The sequence below is a fragment of the Dromiciops gliroides genome, chromosome 2, assembly GCF_019393635.1.
Source record: "Dromiciops gliroides isolate mDroGli1 chromosome 2, mDroGli1.pri, whole genome shotgun sequence".
Lineage (NCBI taxonomy): Eukaryota > Metazoa > Chordata > Mammalia > Microbiotheria > Microbiotheriidae > Dromiciops > Dromiciops gliroides.
Window position 1 is genome coordinate 694,406,325 of NC_057862.1, and position 22,530 is coordinate 694,428,854.

A 22,530-nucleotide genomic window follows, 5' to 3' on the forward strand; every position below is an offset into this window, starting at 1 on the left:
CCAGTTTATCCAAAATGCACTTTGCCAGGGCAATGTGAATGTGGGTAGGGATCCGGGAATCCCATTGCATTAAGAGGTGGGAGGTGGGGTGGGGCCTGGCCTTGGTCCTCCCCACAGGGAATGCCTCTGCAGAATGTCCGGTAGCAGACATTCTTAAGAAATGTGGTCGGCCAAAAAAAAAAAAAGAAAGAAAAATGTGGTCAGGTTGGGTTAGTTGATGAACCTGGGCCCAAGTCCTAGCCTTGCCAACGCTGCAGCTGTGTGACTTTGGGTAAGTCACCTCTCAGCCTCCATGCCTCATCTGCAAGATGAGCTCCGAATCTGGTCTATCCTGTGATGCCAAGTCTCTAAGTGGGTCCTTAAATATGTTTTAGAGAATTCAAACATTCATTGCACAGGTGTGTTTTATAGACCGGATGTGTTCGGTGCCCTGTCCCAGGCCATGGGCACACAAAGCGTCTGCTCCAACTCCTCTGTCCTCCCTGGCCCTCGGCTCTGGCCGTGATCTGAAAGAGCAACACTGTCTGGGAGGGCCGGGCTGCCTCCCTGCCCCCCTGAAGCTGAGGAGGGAATTTCTTGCTGATGCCTCTTCCCCCAGCTTCTCCTTCAGGGCCTCGAAGCCCACGGAAGAATCCCAGGTGCCCAACTCAGCTTTGGTGACATCATGGCATTGGGTGGAGCTTACAAAGGGTGGCAGGCAGGCGGGGCCAATTGGCATCAATGTCCCAGGCCCTCGGACACTTGCGTTCCTGGCTCGCCAGCTGCTCTAGGACAGTGCTGGAGGAGGCATTCCTTGTGTCAGGACTCAGCAGGCACCGAGCTGGTCGTCCCGTGGGATCTTCCCCCCCACTCTGGGTAGGGGATGCCAGAACCTTTCCTCCTGAGGTTGCCTCCAGGTTAATGTGTGTGGAGTTTGGGTGTGCAGTGGAATTCGCATGGGGATCTTCCCCATTGGACTGTGAGCCTCGAGGAAGGGGCTGCATCTGCCTTGCTTTGTATTCCAGTGTTAGCTCAGTGTCTGTCACACACAACGTGCTTGTGGAATGTTGACTTGACTTTTTTGCAGATGGTTAAATTGAGGTAGGGGCAGCTGGGGGCACAGTGAATAGAGCCCTGGGCCTGGAGTCAGGAAGACTCTTCTTCCTGAGTTCAAATCTGGCCTCAGCTACTTCCTAGCCGGGTGACCCTGGGCAAGTCACTTCACCCTGTTTGCCTCCCTTTTCTCATCTGTCAAATGAGCTGGAGAAGGAAACAGCAAACCACTCCAGTGTCTCTTCCAAGAAGACCCCAAACGGGGTCACAGAGAGGCAGACACTGAGGCAGTGACTTGTCCAGAGACAGCTAAGGGGTAGCAGAACCAGGGCTTGACTAAAGATGATGGAAGCATCAGGTACCACCCCCCCCCCAGCTGCCTTTTAACCACTTCATCTGTAAACCTACCCACTGATCTTGGAAACAGATGAGTCTGTGGGTGTTCCTTCCTGACCTGCCAAGGTCACAGAAGTGGGGAATGTTGACCCCCCCTAGGCAGAAGGGGACGTGATGTCTGTCTTCGAGGACAGGCCAGGAGAAGAGGGATTGGCCTTGTCTGCTTGGCCTTAAAGACAGAAAGTCACAAGGGCAAGTTGCAAGACTGTGTGTGTGGGGGGGGCAGGGTACCCATCCCAAATTCTTCAACAATGAGAACCCTTTCAGAGGGTACCAGGGCTGCCTTAGGAGGTGGCAGGCTCACCGTCTTGGATTGTGGTCAGCAGAAGCTCAAGGACCACCTGTGTGGTGGGTTCCAGTGGAGGGTGGACCGACTGACTGTATGTGGTCACAGAAATTCCCTCCAACTTTCCCATTTTGTGCTTTTCTGAGCTGGGAAGGATCTGGTCTCATTCCTCAACATCCCTTATCTAGAATCACTGATAATAGCATTCCTATAAGGCTAACAACCATTTCTGTGTGGATGCCCTAACTTTGGCCAGGCATTTCCTCCCTAAGTTCTGACAGGCCAAAAGCACAAGGTTCTTGGTCTTGGTTTCAGGGGGCAGGTTCCTCCTGAGAGGCAGAGTTCCGTGCCTGCTTGGGGTAGGCTTGTTCCATACACAGAGCAGGTACCACACACGCAAAGACAAATAGTACTGTGCCCGCCTTGTAGGCCCTGACTTCCTGTCAGATAAGGGGGCAGTCCTGCAATGCCAGCACTGCCCCCCCAGCCATGACCAGTGCCTGCTGTTAGAGGCCCATGGAACAGAGGCCTCTCCCTACTGGCTGGACAAAGACTGAATGTCCTGTAGCATGAGACGGGAATATTAGAAGAGATCGGGTAACCATGGGCGCTCAACTATGAAGAGACTTCCTTTCCGTGTAAGAAAACTAATGAAGCTTTGTACAAGTCACGGACGTTCCATTGCCCTGGGCATCCTAGGAGCCGGCTTGGAATAAAGACTCTTCAGAGCCAGGGCAGGGTCCTTTAGGTAGCATTTCAGAAGGACCCCTTGAGGGAACAGAATGCCTCTAGCATTCTGGAGACGCTGGGCATTGTGGGGGACTTAGCCCACCGAGAAGGGCTCCGCAAGGGCTGGGAGAGACCTCAGGAACCCCAGAACAATCGTCCCTTTGATGACTTAGTCAATGTCCAGTCTGCCTCTAAAGCCCTCCAAGAAGGGGAAACCCACTACCTCCCAAGGCAGTGTCTTTCCCAATAGAAGATAGTGACCCTTGGTTTAGAGGACCATCTTTTGGGGGAAAATGAGGGAGAAGCTGCCTTTAGATCCTGGGGATGGAAACTGAGGCATCCAGCCCAAGGCACAGCTACAAGCCAATCCAGCCAACATTGACTGAGGACTCTGAGCCCTGTATTGGGAGTTGGAGGACCGGAGTTAAAATCCCAGCTCCCTCACTCAAGCCCCCCATTCTGTCCTTCTGCTGGGGACCTCACCTCATATTCCTGAGAATAGTGAAAGGACATGAGCCCCCCTTCTCCCCTTTTGAGCGTCTCCCCCTCCCCTGCTCTCTCCCAGTCTCTGATTACGAGCTGGCCGAGGCCCTATGGGTGCCCCTGATCCCCTCCCCTCCCCTCCATCAGATGAGATCTGTCATGTCCCCTCTCTCATTTTCAACCTTTCCTTTCTCCTGGCCCCTTCCTGCTGCCTGTGCCAGAGCCTTCCAGGATCACCTTGGTCTGATCAGCCACAGCTGGACACCCCGGGCCTCGACCCCAACGAGGCGGTGCTGTTTTGGTCCTCACTCACTGTCTCTACTGCCCTCACATACGCCCATGTCTTCCCCATCCTAAAGAAACCTGCCACTCCCTCAGTCTATCATAGCTTCTCCTTCCCAGCCAAATTCCTAGAAAAAGTCTTGGCATCCCCTTCCTCTCACATCACTTTGTGTTGTTTAAAATCTAAATGTGTGGTTGCCTTAAATTAGAAGCTTTAGCACCAGTCTTTGGGCATTAAACGTTTATTAAAACATACAGGTATTCACATGGAGTTCAGAAAGTTAAGAAGAGGCCTGTCGAGCCTAGAGTTCCAGCCTGGTCGGGTTCTTCCTCAAGTCCTCCACCACGAGGCTGCTTCAATCACAAACTCTCTCAAACTGAGTGTGGAAGCTTTATATAGGTCCGGAGCAGAGGCGGTCCTTACACACTGCTTCAAGATGATTGATTAACGTCATCAAATCCATCGGTTCACTGGCCTTGAAGGTGGTCTCAAATTAAGTTCAAAGTCCTTAGCTTCTGAGAACAATACCTTCTTTTTTTTGTTTTTGTTTTGTGGGGCAATGGGGATTAAGTGACTTGCCCAGGCTCACACAGCTAGTAAGCATCAAGTGTCTGAGGCCGGATTTGAATTCAGGTCCTCCTGACTCCAGGGCCGGTGCTTTATCCACTGCACCACACAGCTGCCCTAACAATACCTTCTTAAGGGCTAGCCAGGTGCGGTTACAATCTAGTTAACTTGAGGTAGGCCAATCAGCAGTCAATCACTCTCACTCAATTCAGTCAGTTTAGATTCATCTCCAGGTGGGCCTTTGAGTATCTGCCAAATCTCATTATTTTCTCACAGCTCCTTGGTGCTTTCGGGTCCACTTGCAGCCTCATCACCAGAGGGAATCTGCTGCCTTCAAAGGCCAGCGATCTCTGGTCGCCAATCCCAGGGTCTTTTCTCATCCGTCCCATCTCTCCTACAGCCGCTGGCATTTCTGACCAGTCCCTCAGTCTCTCCTCCCGGGCTCCCCTTTTGTCTGGCCGATTGCTCCTTCCTGACCTCGTCTGCTGGCCCCGGTGTAACCAGAGGCTCTGTCCTCTACCCTCATGCTCTCTCTGCACTCACTCAGTGACCTCATCACCCAAGGGTTTTAATGATCATTTCTATGCAAATGACCCGCAGATCCATTTCTCCAGCTTCAGTCCACCCTGCTTTGGCCAGCTGCCTTCTGGACCACAGAACCCTGATGATATCCTGTAGCATCTCCAATAGTCCATACCGGAACTGCCTTTCCCCTAAGGTACTCCTCTGCCAAGCTGGTTTCCACTCTTCTCCTAGTCCCCCGGGTTTTTCACCTCGGCTCTTCTGGACCCCTCACTCACCCTCCCCTCATTTATTCAGTGTTGTCAAATCTTGTTTCTGCCTCCCTACCCTCTCTCTTTGCCTCAGTTTCCTCATGTGTAAAGTGAGCTGGAGAAGGGAATGGCAAACAGCTCTAGGATCTCTGCTAAGAAAACCCCAAATGGGGGACACAACTGAACAAGTTGTGGCAGCGTCACTGCCTGACTCCTCCTTAGGAATCCCCTGTTAGCTTTTAAAGCCCTCCACTACAGCCCCAAGTTTTCTTTCCAGTCTCATACTCCCTTCCTCCCCATCCTGAACTCTGCTTCAGCAAACCTGTGTGCTCCTGTGTCTCACAGGTATCTTGCCCCCACGCATTCACCTGCAGTGTCCTCTGCCCTTCCTCCCATCTCTCTCTTCCTTTACAATGAAGCTTTCTCCAGGAAACCTTTCCTGAGGTCCACCTACTCTTCCCCTCCCTCCCTAGAACCAGCTTCGATCCCTCCTCCCCTCCCCTCCCCTCCCCTCCCCTAGGATCTGGAGGACCTGAGTTCAAATCCAGCCCAGACTTACTAGCTGCGACCTTGGGCAAGTCCCTTTACCCTGTTACCCTCCCTTTCTCTGTCTCTGTCTTTCTTCTCTCTGTCTCTGGCTCTCCCTCTCTGAATATATGCATGTGCTGATGCCCTTATTACAACGGGTGCTCCTTGGGAAGCAGGAGCGATGCATTCTCTGTATCTCCAGGTCCCAAAGGCATTGGCTAGCGCATAGTAGGCCCTTAAGTAAGTTCAATTGGTTGATTGAATGAATGAATGAATGGATGGATGTCTAAGCTAGGCGAGGACACAGGGATGTTCCTTCTCATCCCAGTGCTCCTCCTGGTTCAGGTTGCTTTCCATTGGTGGTCCTGGCCAGGTCTCTCTGGCCCCCAGACTTCAGCTCCTGTGGCTAACTGTGTCTTGAGGCCACAACGGAGAAAGCTCTGTGGTTCTCCCCTCCCCCACCAGCGTTTCCATTGAATGCGTGTTGTGCCTGGGTGGGGATGTGAATCTATGCGGGTGGGTAGTGACTGGACTGCCAGTTCATGGGGGACTCACCTTCCCTAGGGATCCCGCTTGCAGGAGCTGGGGGCCAGGGTCAGGGGCCTGGCCTGTGGGATCTCGGCTCTCCTCCCCTCTCCCCTTCTCCCTCCCCAGCCCTGCTGGCTCAGACCGGACCTTAATCTCTTTCTTTCCAACCCTTTGTGTGACACATTCTTTTCTCCCACATCCTTCCTTCCTAGACAATGGTGAGGTGACCTGAGTTCAGTTTCCCCACCTTGGGCCATTTCCTGTGTTTTATGGGGGGAGGTCAGATTCTACTCAGGGGCCTCATGTCTTGGAGCCCTTCCTGGGGGCCACTGGGACCCCTCTCCCTCAGAGCCGGGGTCAGGATGAGCTCCTCCTCTGGAGGCTGCCTGCCCTGCTGCCTGTCCCTCAGCTATCGGGAACTGGGGCTTTGGGAACTAGAAAGACAGGGTGGGGATGGATGGCCATTTGAACTGTTTTTAAGGGGAGCCCAAGGTTCTAAATTGGACCACTAGGTGGCGCAGTGGATAGAGTGGTGGCCCTAGGATCTGGAGGACCTGAGTTCAAATCCAGCCCAGACTTACTAGCTGCGACCTTGGGCAAGTCCCTTTACCCTGTTAGCCTCACCTTCCTCATCCATAAAAATGAGCTGGAGAAGGAAATGTTAAACCACTCCAGTATCTCTGCCAAGAAAACCCCATGTGGCCACGAAGAATTGGACACTACTAATCCACGAGCACGACAAAAAAGCTCTAAGGTACAAAGAACTACCAGCCTTACCAGCTCTGAATTGCTAGTGCTTGGCAGGACGTCGGAGCTAGGCCGAACCCTAGAAAACAGAACCCTGAATGTCAGGCTCGGAGACCTTCCAAGCTGCTGACGTGATCGCCGTGTGTGTAGCGGCTGCGTTTATTCACATACCAACTTCTTTCCTCCTACTAGACCCCGAGTGCCCTGACCTCAGTGTCTTCTGGTACTTTCTGATTGCTTCCTAAGATGCGTGTTGAGTGAGTGAATCTCTCCATCTTACAGGTGAAGAAACAGTCTGGGGTGCGGAGTGGCTTGCCTGAGGTCACAGAGCCAGGATGGGAGTCCAAGTCCTTTCCGCCATGTTCTTTTCGATCTTTCTTGGCCCCAATTGCCTGGAATTAATGAACCACTCTCCGTGAATGTGACACTGAAATCCAGAGCACTGTGTTTAATGGAAAACAGGCCCCGGGGCATTTCTGGGGAGCCCCTCCAGAACTCCATACCTGGGGAAGTGGCTGCCTGGGGTGTGTGAACCAACAACAGCGAAGGCTCCGCAGCCCATTCTGGAGATGTTTCCCCCCAAGAAACCAGGGCTGTGTTTGCTTTGGCTTTCCCCGAGTACCTGAGCTGTTAAATGAGGCAGCAAATTCTCCATCACCAGCAACACTAACAGTACCCAGAAATGTGGCTCATAAAAAAACATTAAAATACAGGCTATTGGGGCTTGGGGGAGGGGTGCCCCTTGGGCAGGAGAGCACCAGCGGCCTTCTCTCCTCCTGAGAAGGCCACTGGGCAGCCTCCCTGAGGGGCCTTACCGCCCCCCAATCCAATCCAGGACTGCCCCCTTGGGCACCACCTCCTCCTCTGACTTCCCCTGCCAACAGCTTCCCCCAGACTCCTGCACCATACCCCGAGTATTTGTTTCTGGGTACCTTTGGCAGAAGGACAAAGCCTCTCAGAATGTGAGAAGGACCCGAGAACAGGAAATGACACCATTTGATAGACCGTCTAGGACAGAGAACAGAGAATGTCCCAGCTGGGAGGGGCTTTAGAACCCAGAGCCCAGGATGTCAGAGCCGAAGGGATCTTGGAGGTGACTGACTCCAATCTCCACATTTTACAGAAGAGGAAACTGAGGCCCAGCAGAGGAATTGCAAGGTCAGGAGGCTGGCCTTCCTCACAAGGAAGGGTTTTATGAGAATTCCCTGTCATGTGATGTCCATCATTGCCTGGGGACGTCCAGAGAAGGCTCAAGGTGGAGATGTAGGACTTGAATTTGGATGCTGGCTGTGTCCCTAGATCCGGTGGGAGCTTGGAGGGTCACCTGCCCCACTCATAGGTGAAGTGCAGGGCCCGCCCTTGCTTCCCTCTCGGGGCCTCCCTGGCCTAGATCCGTGACTGGGGATCCTCAGCTTTCAGCCCCTCTCATCAGTGTCCCCGACAGATGCTCTTGACTCACAGACGTGACCAGGTGAGTGGCTCCGATGCCCCCCTGGGCCTCCTCTGCTTGGCTCCTTTGCTGTCTCCTTACAGGGTGAATTGCAGCCAAACTGACCTCCCCACTGCTCCCTCTACCTGGGATTCATCTCCCACATCCGGACCTTTGCGTAGATTGTCCCCCACACCCATAATGCTCTCCTTCCTCATCAACGTTCAAACATCACCTCCTCCTCCCACCCTCCCAAAGGACTGTGGATCTTGGCTTTTTGGCCCAGAGTTGTCATTTGGTGGGTGGCACGAGCCGCTGCTGAGGAACTTTCAGCATCTCTGCCCCTCTTGCCTCAGACAGCTGCCCAGGTGGGCACTTTCTGGATGAAAAAATGCCTTTCTTATAACAACTTTTCAGGTTGATAGGGAGAGTTTCATTATTCCCATTCTACAGACAAGGAAACGAAGGTCCTCTCATTGTGGTCCAATAGAAATAATATTGCAGGCGGCGTGAGAAACGCTGGCTTTGAATCTTGGCTCTGCCAAGTACTTCCTGTGTGACCTTGCACAAGTCCTTTCTCTTCTGAGTTTCAGTTTTCTCCCCGTAACATGAAAGGACTGGGCCGACTGATCTCTCCAGTCCCTTCTAGTGCAGAATTAATGTTCTTGTGGCCTTTTTAAACTGGGGGTTGGGGTGGGGTTCTTTTCACAAGTCTTAGAGCTGATGAGTTGGTTTTCCTTGAGCAAGGCTAATGACCTGCCACCCCCACCCCCATTGCAGGGTTCTAGGTAGGGTTCTAGGATGATTCTTCTCTAATGGCATCAATACCAGCCCCCATTCTAGAATGTTCTCCCCAACCTCAATCACCAGTGTTGTTGTTATTGTTGCTCAGTCATTTCTGTTGTGTCTGACTCTCTGTGACCCATTTGGGGTTTTCTTGGCAAAGATACCGAAGTGGTCTGTCATGTCCTTTTTCAAGCACTTCAGCATGTTTTAGCTAATAAGTATCATTTAGCTCTTATAAAAGAATATTCTTATGGCAAGAATACGAGTATATTCTCTCCAGTGCCTGGATGCACACTCTCTTCTATACCACACTGGCAAACTGGGCAGAGGCGCATAACTCATGGAGGAGCCACTCTTACGTTGGGTCCAGCAGGCCCTTTGGGGCTCTGTTCCTTGCTGGATTCAGCTAACTTGGGCCTGGAATGTGATCACTGGACCGCTTAAGGCTTATGCCTTTCAGAACTCGAGAGGTTGAGTCTTTCCTCATACTCCTTCGCTTACGCTGTGAAAGAAAAGACACAATAGGGACAGAAGCCACAGCAGAACCAAGTGTTCATGCTTTCATGGAGAGCTGGGGTGGGGAGGGGAGAATGCTTCCTACCAGAGGCTTACAGTCCTTACCTCCTCACTCAAACACAACCAGGCAGAGGCTTGCTCTGGCTGGTTCATGTCCTTTGACCAGACACCCCAGCCCAGCTCAGCGGCCGGCTAGAAGTCCTTTTCTTCAACATGTCATTAGCACAGCAGACTCAGAGAGTGCCCAGTGTCCAGTGCTGTGAAGGGGAGAGGCCCCCAGCCCACTGCATCACACACATCTAGAAGCAAGTTCACCCAGCTTGCCAAAGTCATTTAACATCAGACCCAGCTCTGTGCATGCTCTGGGGGAAATTTTCTGAGACTTGTACCGCAGCCCTTCAAGAGTGGGTGAAAAAGTGATGGAGAATGGATGGGAATGATGGGTGGAGAATTAGAGGCTAAGAGAGGGTTGAAGCTGTCTCATCAACTGCTGTCCTTTGCCGTGATTCTGTCATCAATCCCAGTGTCCAGAGCAGCTCTGGAGGGCACCCTGACCCCATTCTCCTCTTCACAGCCCCCATTCTCTGATCATGGCTATTGGCTGTCTCAAGGGCTCTTGGAAAGGCCATGGGTGGTCAGAATAGTAGCCCCTGTTACGTGCTTTTTTTTTTTTGGTGGGGCAAAGGGGGTTAAGCGACTGGCCCAGGGTCACACAGCTAGTAAATGTCAAGTGTCTGAGGCCGGATCTGAACTCAGGTCCTCCTGAATCCAGGGCCGGTGCTTAATCCACTGTGCCACCCAGCTGTCCCTGTTATGTGCTTTTGACAACAACTCTGGGAAGTCGGGGCAGTTCTATCCCCATTTATAGTTGAAGAACGGAGGCCTGTAGATGTCGTGCAGCTTGCCTTCAGGTCTTCCTGACTGCAGGCCCGAGCTCTGCTGGGAGCTTGCAGTGGGTCTGTCTCACGGGTGTGTTTTGGACATGCTGTTTCTCCCACGAGATCACATGCTCCCCGAGGGCAGTGCCGTGCCTTTGCTTTCCTCTGCTCTCCCTGGGCCTGGCTACAGTCCTTGGCACAGAGCATGCCCTAAATAGGAACGGCGGCAACTTTGGGACATTCTCCCAGCCAGTGTCCAGCCTTGGTGGGCCTCTGGGCAGCCCTGCACATCCCTTTTGGGTCTGCGCTTTGGGTCCAAGCCCAAGGGTGGCCCCTCTCTATGGGACAGGCCTTGGCTCCCATCTATAAGACGAGCTTCCTTTTGTCCCAGCAACCAAAGTTCTGATGACTCCTCAGTGTCACAGGCCAGTGTCTCATCCAAGACACCGGGAGCCAAGCCTGGCAAGAGGTACATTATCAGGTGGACGGACTTCCCTGCTGGCCAGAAGGCACTGGGCCTTCCAGAGCAGCCCTCCGAGAGGATAAAGATCTATTTGTCTCTGTGGATGTGCCGCCCCCCACCCCATGAATGGGTATTTAATTACCTCTGCTCATTTCCTAAAAGGAAGCCCTGTTTATGAGGCCGTAGACTCTGCTGGCCGTCCCACCAAGGGCTAGATTCTTGTCTGACCTGCTGAGGTAAGCAGGACCAGGCCTGCCCAGGGCTACCCGCAGCCAGAGGAAAGACTGGACCCAGCACTAAGAAGGAAGAACAAAGGATGGGGGGAAATGGAGAGGGTCCTGTGGACAGGTCAGCCCAGTCCCCAGCCGAGGCCAGCGTGGCCAAGCTGGATACCCAGGATGATGGAGATGGGAAGGGCCAGCTGTCAGGTGGTCACGGACAGAATCCCTGCCTCAGGTTTGAGGGAAGCTCTTTTGAAATAATAGCTAACGAGAGCTGGCAAAGCACTTCACTTATGTTAAGCCATTTGGGAGCCTTGACATGCTAGAGAGTTATCCCTAAGGAGAAACTTAATAATGGTGGAATTTCTGGCAGAAGGGTCTTCCTAGCACCCCCAGAATCGCTCTGTTGAGGCAATCGCCTGTTCTTAAAAGGTGTTGGTATGCACACACATGCACTAATGTGTACATACGTGCACACACACATACACACGTGGGTATATGCATGCAAACACAAATCCATGATCATAGGACCCTCGATGGAGAGCTGAGGTTAAGTCCAACTTCCTCATCTTGTAGATGAAGAAACTGAGGCCAGAGGCCTCCTGACCCCTTTGAGCCGTCCTCCTCTCTCTTCACGCTGCATTTGCGTGAAGGGGCAGCCCCCCACCTATTCTGGGGCATTCAAGGGAGAACCATTGTCTTGGGGATCCTTGTGGATGAGTCATTTGGGGACCAGGAGCTGGGGAGTCCCTTTGCATGGCACTCTTCGCTGTGTCCTGCAGTTTCGGGCTTCTGGGGAAACAGAGACAGAGCATGAGGTAGATGGTGTTTGTTGGAGGGGCTTTGTTCTGGCTCCTTTCATCCCCACTGAATGAAGCCCAGGCCTCTGCAGGAAGGGTGGGGGCTGGGGGAGGCCTGCTGGGGTGGGGGTGGGAGGGTTGTTGTTGGTGGTGGTTTTTAATTCTTGGGTTGGAAACAAAGGAGTCGATTCACTCCTCCAGTAACTTAAGAGGCCTGATTCTACTCTCAGGAGTCAAAAAATGTTGTCTGGCCCTAAGATCTCATTATCTACCTCGAAAGCCACCCCCCAGAAAAGAAAGAAAGAAAGCTCCTTTGACCTGGGTTCTTGCTCCCCTTTATACATGGTCAAAATGGTATGGGTAGTTTCCTCTCCATGAACAGGTTTCAGGTTGATTTTTTAGGGAGCTTCATCAACCCCGGGGGGTTCAGGACCAGATCATCAGCTGGGGAAGTCAGTATTTGTTGAAGGGGGCTGGGAGCAGAGTGCCTTGGCCTTTGTCTTAGGGAGAAAAGAGTTGACAGGCTGCTTTACAAGGGAGCTAACAAGTCCCTTCACACATCGGGCTTCAGTTGAACCCACAACTGTTTCCAGGAAATGCTTGCTGTGTCCCCAGGAAGATGCTGTGGGAAGCAACTAGGACTGGAGAATTGGATGGATTCCATAAAATTAAATAATGGGGATGTCAACTTCAGTGATGGTGCTGACGATAGTGATCGTGAAGGTGCCGATGGGGATGGTGACGATGGTGAAGATGATGGTGATGATGGGGATGGTGACGATGGGGATGATGGTTTTAATGGTGGTGAAAAGGGCAGTGATAAGCATTGTGACGATGGTAGTGTTGGTAATGGGGAGATTCCATTCTTAAAGCACCGGGAGACTCAGAGAACACTTTTTTCACAACAGCCCCGGGAGATGAGACCCACAATATGGCAGCACAAAAGACACTCCTTAAACACCTCTTGTGTTACAGAGCCCTGTGCTCTTTATTGAAGGAGATGCAAAGTTCAGGTGAAGTAGGGTTCCCGCGCTCAGGCAGCTCATCATATATATTGAAAGAAATGGTCTATTATTGGGGAGGGGATTGAGATTTGCCTTGGTGGATGGAGACCCCAAACCAAGGAAGCTGTAGATTATTGGAAATGTCAAATTGTTTAAATAATGATAGTAGCTGATATTTATATTGTAAGAGGGAGGGGAATGTGAACAAACATTTATTAGGTATCTAGCTGCTATGCTATGTACTTTACAATATGATCTCATTTGATCCTCATGACAACTCTGGGAATTAGTATCTCCTGAAACTGAGGCTAACCGGGTTAGGTGACTTTCCCAGGGTCACACAGACATAAGTGTCTGAGGCTGGATTTGAATTCAGGTCTTCCTGATTACTTTACATATGAAAGAAGCTGGAGAAGGTGGTCCCTTCTAATTTTGAGTGGGTTCCAGTTTAAGAAAAAAAGAAAAAGACTTTTATATATGTAAAAGTCTTGATGTAGGAAATAATCACTCATGTTTATTGGCTTCCTCCCTTTACAGTAAGACACATAAGCTGAATTCCTTTAAGGAGTGAGAACCATGTAGCACATTCAAAATAGGGAGTGTGACAAAAAGGGAATACTGGCCTCCTCATGGCTCACATCTCTGGGGTGGATGTCAGGGAAGGGGTGGGAGTGGGGCAGAGCAAACTCATCGGTCAGTTTGACTGGAATAGAGAGGGAGGAGGTGCAGGTCACTCCTTGATCAAGAACCTTCAGGGCCTCCCTGCTGACTCGAGACTTGTCAGTGGTACATTTGGGTTCTGTCACAGCCTCTGGCTTTAGCCTACTACCTGCACATTCTCTCTCTACGTTGTACCCTCTTCACTGCACACAAGGATGCCCCTCTCATACCTGTGTACGTCCCTGTTGGCCATCCCTCCCGCCTGTACCAAACTCTCCCCAGCCCCAACCTCACCAGTCCGAATCTTTGACTTCATGGCTCCCCTAGAAGCCCTCCTTGATTCCTTCGTGGACAGAGGCATTTCTCTCTCCTCAGATTTTCCTAGAGTACTTTGCTACCTTCATCCCATTTTATCATTTTTTCATTCTGGTGTGTATGTGTGAGTGTGTGTCCCCACCACTTGTCTGTTTCTTGAAGCCAAGATTGTGACATTTTTCATCTTCGTACCCTCAGTGTACATGGCAAGAACTTGCACTTCCTGTTGGCTGAATTGATTTGCAAGAACCAAATGCTGCAGCTGGGTTTGAAGGGCAGCCCAATAGGAGCCATTGATGTGGCGCTGCACGGATGTGGTAGCCAAGAAGGCTGGTACCATCTTGGTCAACGATAGGAGAGATCAAGCTGCCACCTATCAGGAGGTGATTGTTCCACTGTGCTCTGCCCTTATTAGACCACATCCATGCAGCGCCATGTTCATTGTGGGCATTGATAAGCTGGAGGTGTCCAGAGGAAGGCAACCAGGGAGCCGAAGGATCTTGAGCTCCTGCTCTATTAATGAATCAGCAAGGATTCGTCAGGCACTGACTTGATGCCACAAAGTGGGCTTGGAATCGGGGAGACAAAGATGAAACAAACTCTGCATTCATAAGTTGAAAAATGGTCAAAGGATATAAATGGGCAATTTTCAGAAGAAGAAATCTAAACTGTCAAAGTACATAAAAAATGCTCCAAACCCTAAGCCAATCAAAGCGACTCTTAGGTTCGACCTCACACCTCTCAGAGCGAGAAAGCTGGCCAAACAGGATGATGACCCGCATTGGAGGGGCTGGGGGAAAACAGGCATATTAAAGCAGGTCTGGTGGAGCTGCGAGCTGGGAGGCCTGCACCCCAAAGAGATCAGAGGAGGGAGAAAAGGAGCCACCTGTACAAAAACACTCCCAGGAGCTCTTTTGGTGGTGGCAAACACCTGGAAATGGGGGAGGTGTCCACGTGGGGAATGGTGGAACAAACTGTTTTATGGGAATGGAATGGAGCCGTATTGGGTTGTAAGAAAGGTTGAAAGGGACGATCGAAGAGAACCAGGAAAGATTTGCGTGAACCGATTCAGAGTGAAGCAAGTGGAGATGGGAGAACCATTTATATCATAACATGTGAGGTAAAAACCCCAAACACTGGGAAAGATCTAAGCGCTCTGATTCACGTAAAGAGGAACAGGGATTCCCAAGGACAGCCATGAAACAAGCCAAGCTGCCCATGGCTGATAGAGGATGGATCGAGGAGGGAGCTGGGGCCAGGGGAAAAGGCTTCCATCTCCTCTGCCCTGTGTCCCCTGCTCTGATGAGACATTCAGAGGACACTGAAAGCAAAGGGAAGCTTTAAGGTGCCAGTGGGAACAAAACTCCGGGTCACTCCCTTGTGACGAGAGAGCCCTGGGCTGGGAGCTGCGAGCTTGGCTTCGAGTTCGGTGAAGCACAGAATGTTATCATTTAGACGAGGCGAGGGGTGCCTTTACTGTGGTCGCGGTTTCTTCATTGAGAAGCCAGACTAGAACCCAGGTTTTATTCCACTCCCCATGGCTTTTCTTGGGACGAAGCAGTGCTCCTTCTCCTCTCGATGCCCCAGCTCCCTCATCTGTAAAATGGGAAGAACTATGGGCCAGGTGATCGCTAAGGGACCTTCCAGCATTAATCCCAGACGGCCCATTGGCCGGTTATTGAGTAATGGGGTTGGGTTCTCCAGTCCCCCCCTTCTCAACTCCCCCTACCCCCCAACCCCCCACGGCTGGCTGGCTCCTCTCTCCTCCCTGGGGAGGCCTGGGAGGTCCAGGCTGGTGTCCGGGCAAGGGGGTGGGGGCTGGGTGTGGTGGGCGCTTTTCACCAGTGCCTGACATGCTGGATTGGAGCCTCATTGTTCAGCTTCCCGTCTCCATGGCAACTGGAGCAGCTGCTCGCTTCTGGCCTGTCTCTTGTCTCCGCCCGGCAGCCCCATCCGTCCAGTGTGATCTGCCAGCTAATCACCCTCCTGCTGCCTGCCCATGGTGGCCGCCAGCCTGTGCGAGAGACTGTTTACTAACATCAGCCACATGGCTCCCTCTCCCCCACGCCTCTGCCCAAAATATGTCAGGCCCAGGCGATGCTCAGGCACCGAGCCAGCCTGTCTGCAGCCTGCTGAGGAAGCTGGCGGGCAGGGTGCCTCGGGCCGGCGGGCAAGCTGTGACTCCTACCACGGACAGACGAGGAGGAGAAGGGCCTTTGCTGCTTGGGAGAGCAAGCCTGGGTGGGGGCAAAAGCCAGCCGACCCTCTCTCCCTCTCTCCCTTTCCTCCTTCCCCCTCCCTTCTTCCTTCCCTTCCCTTCCCTTCCCTTCCCTTCCCTTCCCTTCCCTTCCCTTCCCTTCCCTTCCCTTCCCTTCCCTTCCTTCCCTTCCCTTCCCTTCCCTTCCCTTCCCTTCCCTTCCCTTCCCTTCCCTTCCCTTCCCTTCCTTCCCTTCCCTTCCCTTCCCTTCCCTTCCCTTCCCTTCCCTTCCCTTCCCTTCCCTTCCCTTCCCTTCCCTTCCCTTCCCTTCCCTTCCCTTCCCTTCCCTTCCCTTCCCTTCCCTTCCCTTCCCTTCCCTTCCCTTCCCTTCCCTTCCCTTCCCTTCCCTTCCCTTCCCTTCCCTTCCCTTCCCTTCCCTTCCCTTCCCTTCTCCCTCCTTTCTTTCTTCCACCCTCCCTCCCTCCCTATCTACTATGTGCCAGGCTCTCTACTCCATTCTGGGGATAAGATGACAAAAAACAAAACAATTCTTGCCCTCAGAGAGTTTATATTCTGAGGGGTAGGGGAGGGAACAACGCGTCTACTCCAACATGTAAATACAGTGATTTTGAAGGGAGGCACAAGGAGGACAGGAGTAGCTGGGGGCCTGGTAGAGGCCTCATGAGGGAGCTGACTTCCAAGCTGAGCCTTCATGAAAGTTAGAGGTAGGAGGGAGGGTACTCTGGGCATGGGGGACAACCAGGGCAAAGGCAGAGAGGCAGGAGGTGGGATCTCCTGAACAGAGCCCAGTCAGGGAGCCAGTTTGACTGAAACTTAGACTGTGTATTGGGGAGTGATAGACACTAAGCCCCAAAAGGCTGAAGGGAGCCAGGTGACAGTTCACAGTATAACTGGGGAGCTGACAGGTACCAAGGCAACCAACCTACGCCCCCAAAGAATTCTTACTGTGACCTCCCCAGCAAATGGTAGGAGCCTAGGCTGGAATGGTCACCTGGCTGGATGTGTGTTGTAGGCATATCACTGATGTGGAGGGCGGGTTGTATGAGCACACCAGATACCTGGGGCAGGGGCCTGGGCCAGGGCAGTGGCCTTGTGAGTGGAGAGGGGGGAGATGGTGTAGGACAAGAGTTATCTGGGATGGCTTTTGGGGAGGTGGCAAAGAGGGAAATGGGGGTCCTGAGGGTATGAACCTTCTGCTCCAGTGGAGAAGAGAACCCACCTGGGAGCAGAGGACTGCGCTCAGCGACCTTAGGCAAAGCATTCCAGCTCTCATCTATCTACTTCCTGATTGTAAAAACAAGCTGATGGAATGGGTGACCTCTAAGGTCCTTGTGAAATGACAGCCCTGGGCCACAGGAAGGGTGAAGGTCTCAACAGGAGCAGGGATGTTTGGAGGAGGGGCAGGTTTGACAAAGAAGAGAACGTGATGCCCAGTTTGAGACACCTATGAGACATTCATGACAGATGTCCACCAGGGAGATTGGCAATTCAGGAAAAAGAAAAAGGGGCAGCTAGGTGGCACAGTGGGTAAAGCACCGGCCCTGGAGTCAGGAGGACCTGAGTTCAAATCCTGCCTCAGACACTTGACACTTACTAGCTGTGTGATCCTGGGCCAGTCACTTAACCCTCACTGCCACTGCCCCCCCCCAAAAAAAAAAAAACCAAAACCAAAACAAAAGAGCTCAGGGTGGAGACTTGGGAGGTGAGAGACATTTGGGAGTCCCTTTAATTGGTGAAATTGTCAAGAGAGACCATTGGCTGTTAGGAAGTCCTCCTCATAGTGGTCATTTCTCCCATTCTTCCCCCCACCCCCCCAATGCTCTCCTGTTCCGTCTTTTGGAGATCATCCGAACACAACAGAATCATAGCCAGACCCTCTGCCTAATTAGCTTCCCTCTCTGGCCCTTGGTGATGATCACGTTCTGAAGGGCTCCAGCTCCCCTTGTAGATAGAAACAGTTTAGTCTTGTTTGGTTCCTTCCAAGTTCTCACTCATGTTTACCTTTCCATGCTTCTCTCGACTCTTCTTTTTTGTAGGTCAGATTTTCCACTCAGTTCTGACCTTTTCTTCAGGAATGCTTAGAAGGCCTCTATTTCATTAACAATCCATTTCCCCCTGTCACATGCCACTGTCATCGTTTTGGGTCCCTCAGTCTTTAAGGCTGTCTCCTTTCTGACCCAGAGGGTCTGCACATGACGCAGCCCTTCAAGTTGGTTTGTTATCCATCTCCCTGACCCTGCTGTCTTCTCTTCTATTTAATTCTGGCCTAGTCTTCCTCCCCTACTGATGTTTGCTCTGGACTTAACTGATTGCCAATTTTAAAGCCTGGAAGACAGATAGACAGACAGACAGACAGACAGATGGCTGGATGGATGTTACTAACTTGGCTTCTGTTCTCATCAGGATGATTAGAATAGGCTGAGACCCAAGTGGTCTGGGGGCTGCTTCTCTTTGGGCTTGAACCATCTCATCTAGGTGTGACTCTGCCTCTCCCCACCATACACCACAGGCTGTGGATCTTTTCTGATCCCCCTGAGAAGTGGGTGGCATCACACATAGGTTGGGGAGGCCCCAAACCCTCTCTCCCTCCCTTCCTTGCAGGTGCCCAGACTTTGATGTTTTTCAGAGGATTCAGCCTTCCTTTCTCTGAGGGAGTTCACGCATCAAAAGCAGACCCCTATTCCTTAGTGCTCGGCCGGAGCAGGGCTGTGTTCTGTGAAGGCTCCAGGTCCGGGGCTGTCATCAGCTCACTGAGTGACCCAGCAGAGTCCCTAACCTAGTCTGGCCTTCACTTTCCTCTTCTGTAAAATGGATGGGAGGGGCAGACTGGATGAGTCCAAGCAACCTTTCCAAAGTCACTGCTGCATGTTGTTAGGTGCCCCAGGCTCAGACAGTCCTTGTTTCATTTTCTAAAGTCCCTCATCCCTTCCCCAGCTCTGACACTCCACACTCCGTGTTTTAAGGTTCCTACTGGATCTACCATTTTATATTTGGTGTTCTCGGTTACTCATAAATCTGACACTCTCTCTTCTCTGTTCTAAAGCCTCTCCCAACTCAGGTGGTCCATGTTCTAAGGTTCCTCCCAGATCTGATATCCCACACTCTATGTTCTGTGACATTCTGTGTTCTTTCTTAGAGTTCTGACATCCTAATGTTCCTCCTAGATTTGATATCACCAGTGGCTTCAAAGCGATAGCAAGAACAAACACAAAAACATTTCCCCAGGTCCTGGGCAGCGAGGATTCAGGGGAAGGAGCGGGCTTAGGCTTATACCTATCTCAGATCCTCCATGCCACTGGTCCTGCTGAGTTTGCACTGGGTGCTGGTCCAAAGTGGTTACCCAGAACCCTAGCTCCTCGGGGCCGGTAACATGGGCTGACCGCATCACCCAGCCTGGAATTTGGCACCCACAGGCTCTTGTGGCTGTGTTGGCGCCTCATACCCTGCACTTTGAAAGAAGGAGGACCAAGGAAAAGGAAAGGCCATTACTCCAGGGCCCCGTCGCCAAACAGGAGATAAGGGGAGGAAGGAGCAGGCCTTCAAGGGGGCGAGTCCTTCATCCTCTGATACAAATGCAGCCGAAGCCCAACCACTGCTGACTCAGGCCCAGCTCTGTCTCTGTAGCCTTTAGTGGCTGATACACCATGTCTAGGGGTGCCCAGTCTCCAGCCTCCAAGCATCCAGCATCCTCCAAGTGGGTCCTGCCATCTTAGACTGTCTAGGCGTGTGCCTTCATAGGCTCCCTGTTCTTCTGTCCCTCATTTCCTGATGCCCCTCCAAGCTCTGACATCTCAAGTTCTATGTTTCCAGGCCTGCCCCAGCTCTGACAGTGTGGGTTCTAAGCCCTGGCATTCTTTTGGCTCTGTGCTAGGTCCCTTTCTCTTTGATATTCTCTGGCTCTACTTCCTGATGTGGCCCTCTGTCTCGATGCTGTCACCGTTCACCTATATCCAGGCTTATTTGGTGAAGGAATTGTTTAGCCAGTGCCCACCATATGCACTGGATTTAACTGCCTCAGGCTAAAGGCTTTCAGGGGCACCTGAGGCTGGGGGGTGGGGAGCAGCTGAGCCCCTGGGCTCTGGAATCCCTGTTGCAGCCTTACCTGCTCTCTGCTCATCCCTCTTCTCTGAAGACGCCAACCAAGTCCCTCTTCCTGTGGCCCTGGAGAGGAGGGTCCAGCTTGGACGGCTCTGGTCTTCCTCTCACCCGTGCTTCCCCCCTGACTCCGGCCCCATGATGTATTCTTTCCTCCCGTGGGGACAGCTTCATTGGTGATCTTGTACCTAACCCAGAGCCTGACACAGAGCAGTGGCTTGATAAGTGCTTGTTGCTCCATTGGTTATTGATGGCAGAGCTATGGACACAAAGGGCAGCGTCCCACAATGGTGCCCCCAGAGGCCCAGGGTTTCACGATGGAGGTGATGGGGCCCCTGGGGTGCGCGCTGGCCTGACTGCTCTGTATTTCGTCTGCCCCTTCTCCAAGGGGCCCTCCTCGTCCAGTGTAAAATTGGGAAGCGGGCAGTCATTGTGTGAGCGAAAGGACGCTCAGTGGGGTGGCACTCTCAGACTGGCTCGTGTGAAAGATGCTCAGTCCCTAACCTTGAAGCAAAATGTCCAGAGAAGTGGCCGCCCCGGACAGGCCGGGCCCTTTCACAGGCTTCCCCGAGAGCAGGAGAGCTGGGAGATGGGGTGGACGCTGCCCCATCCACCAGGGGTGCCTCTCCTTTGCAGTGGGCAGTTGGAAAGGGAGCATCCGGAGCTCATCGGTGCTGGGGACCCCCAAGCTCTCCTTGGGAATGGAGCCCCAGTCTGCTCCCAGACCGGTCGAGCCACATTCCCCAAAGCCTCCCTTGTGAACAGTACTGGTGGTGCCTCACTGCATGGCTGGGATTATGTGGAAGTGGAGAGAGTCTGGGGAGGGTCCCCTGGCTCTCCTCCTCGCCCCCTCCCCTGCAAATACCTTTGCTGATCCCCTCTGCCAAGGAGACAAAGGCTGACAGGGCCTCAGGGAGGGCTCAGGCTGAGGAGGTGCCCCTCCCCCCAAGAGAGGGCCGACCACCGGCCTTCACGGGAGGTGCGTGTGGGGCCTCAACTCTCCTGCTGACTCCCAGTTGATCTGGGAGATCCACATTCTCTCCGCTTCATCTTCCTCATCTCAGTAATGAGGTTGTCGGGATAATAATAACATAATGATAAAGATGACGAAATGGATCATTTACCACCTGAGGGTTTGCAGAGCAGACCTAGAAGAGACTTCCCAGCCACGTGACCTGCAAGACACTGCCCTCTTAGCCTCTATTTTCTTATCTGAAGATGGGGATGATAACAGCAACTGCCTCCTGGGGTTCTTGGGAAGGTATCTTAGAACTCAGGATGTGGCATGGCAAAGCTGGATGTCACACTGACTGTGTCCAGAGATAGGGAGATGCTTGGCCTCACAACCCCCCTGGGGAGTGGGTGCTAAGATTGTCCCCATTTCACAGCTGAGGAGACTGAGGTAAATGCAGGTTAAGTGACTTGCCCAAGGTCACGCAGCTAGTAAGTGTCTGAAAGTGGATCTGAACTCTACCCACCCTCCACTAACTGTTCATGAATGTGCCTGTTTTCCTGCCACCAATGTTTGCATTTTCTTTTCTGGGAGTGCGCTTTAGTTTTGTAAACTGTTAAGTGCTAGAGACATGGGAACTGTTTGTGTTTAGAAGTTTCATAAGGTTGGGCCCCTTGGGGAGAGGGGTTCAGGACACTGAGCAGTGAGGATGACTTCTGTCTGCCCTGAATAATATACCTTCCTTGTCATTCATTCACTCACTCACTCATTCATTCATTCATTCCACAAAAATGGAATTAGAACACACTTTGTACCCAGCACGGTGCTAGGTACTCAGCAGACACAACCAGCACAAAAACCATTCTCTGACCTTAAGGGTCTTAAATTCTACTGGGGGAGTCAGCCCGTCTATAGAGAGTTGTAATTATCGGAGGGAGACTAAGCACGGGGGCGCCCCCATAGGCTCCTGGAGGGGATTGATGCTGGAAGGGCACTAAGATTCTAGCAGGTAGAGGGGATGAGGAGAACGCTTGGCTTCCAGAACCAAAGGTGAGGGGGCTGGAGATGAGTGCTGAGTGTAGGGAGCACCAGGCCGACTGGTTTGATTAGAATACAGAACCCATGTGAAGGAGAAGGTTGGCGAGAGCCAGACAATGCAGGCCCTTCTTTCCTCCCACATCCCCAAGAGCTCCAGCCTTCACTCCGAGGGGCCCCTGCTGTCCTGGAGGCCTCTGGGCCTGGCTCCGCTCCTGGGCCATGCTCAGAGCCCACACGCCTGTCATACACCTGTCTCAGCACAACTGGCCCCCACAATCGGCCTCTTGTGGGGGCGGCCAGCTGGGCAACAGATGCCCCTGAGTGGTGGCAGGTGTCGTGAGGGTGTCTGTGTGTGTGGGAGGGCCACGTGCAGAGGCGAGCAGCCCCTCCTTGACCCCGGGATCCACGCAGGAAACTCTGTCACCCAAGGGTGCCACCAGAAGTGGGGTCATTCCAGACTCCTTCCACATGGGCCCTCAAGGCTGCTCCCAGACTCTGGCTCAGAGCTGCTGGCCTGCCAGACTTCAGGCAGAAGTTTCCCCTCCTTGTTTCCTCATCTTCCCTCCTCCCTTCCCTCCCTCCCTTCTCTTCCCTCCCTCCCTTCCCTTCTCTCTCCCTTCCTCTTTTCCTCTCTCCCTCTCTCCCTTCCTTCTTTCTCTCCCTCCCTCCTTCCCTCCTTCCCTCCCTCCCTCTCTCTCTCTCTTCCCCTGCTCTGTTCGAGGCACTCTGGGGTGTCGGGCACACTCAGTGCTTGCCCTTGGGGTGCTTAGGTCACTGACCAATGACCATTCATTGAACGTCTA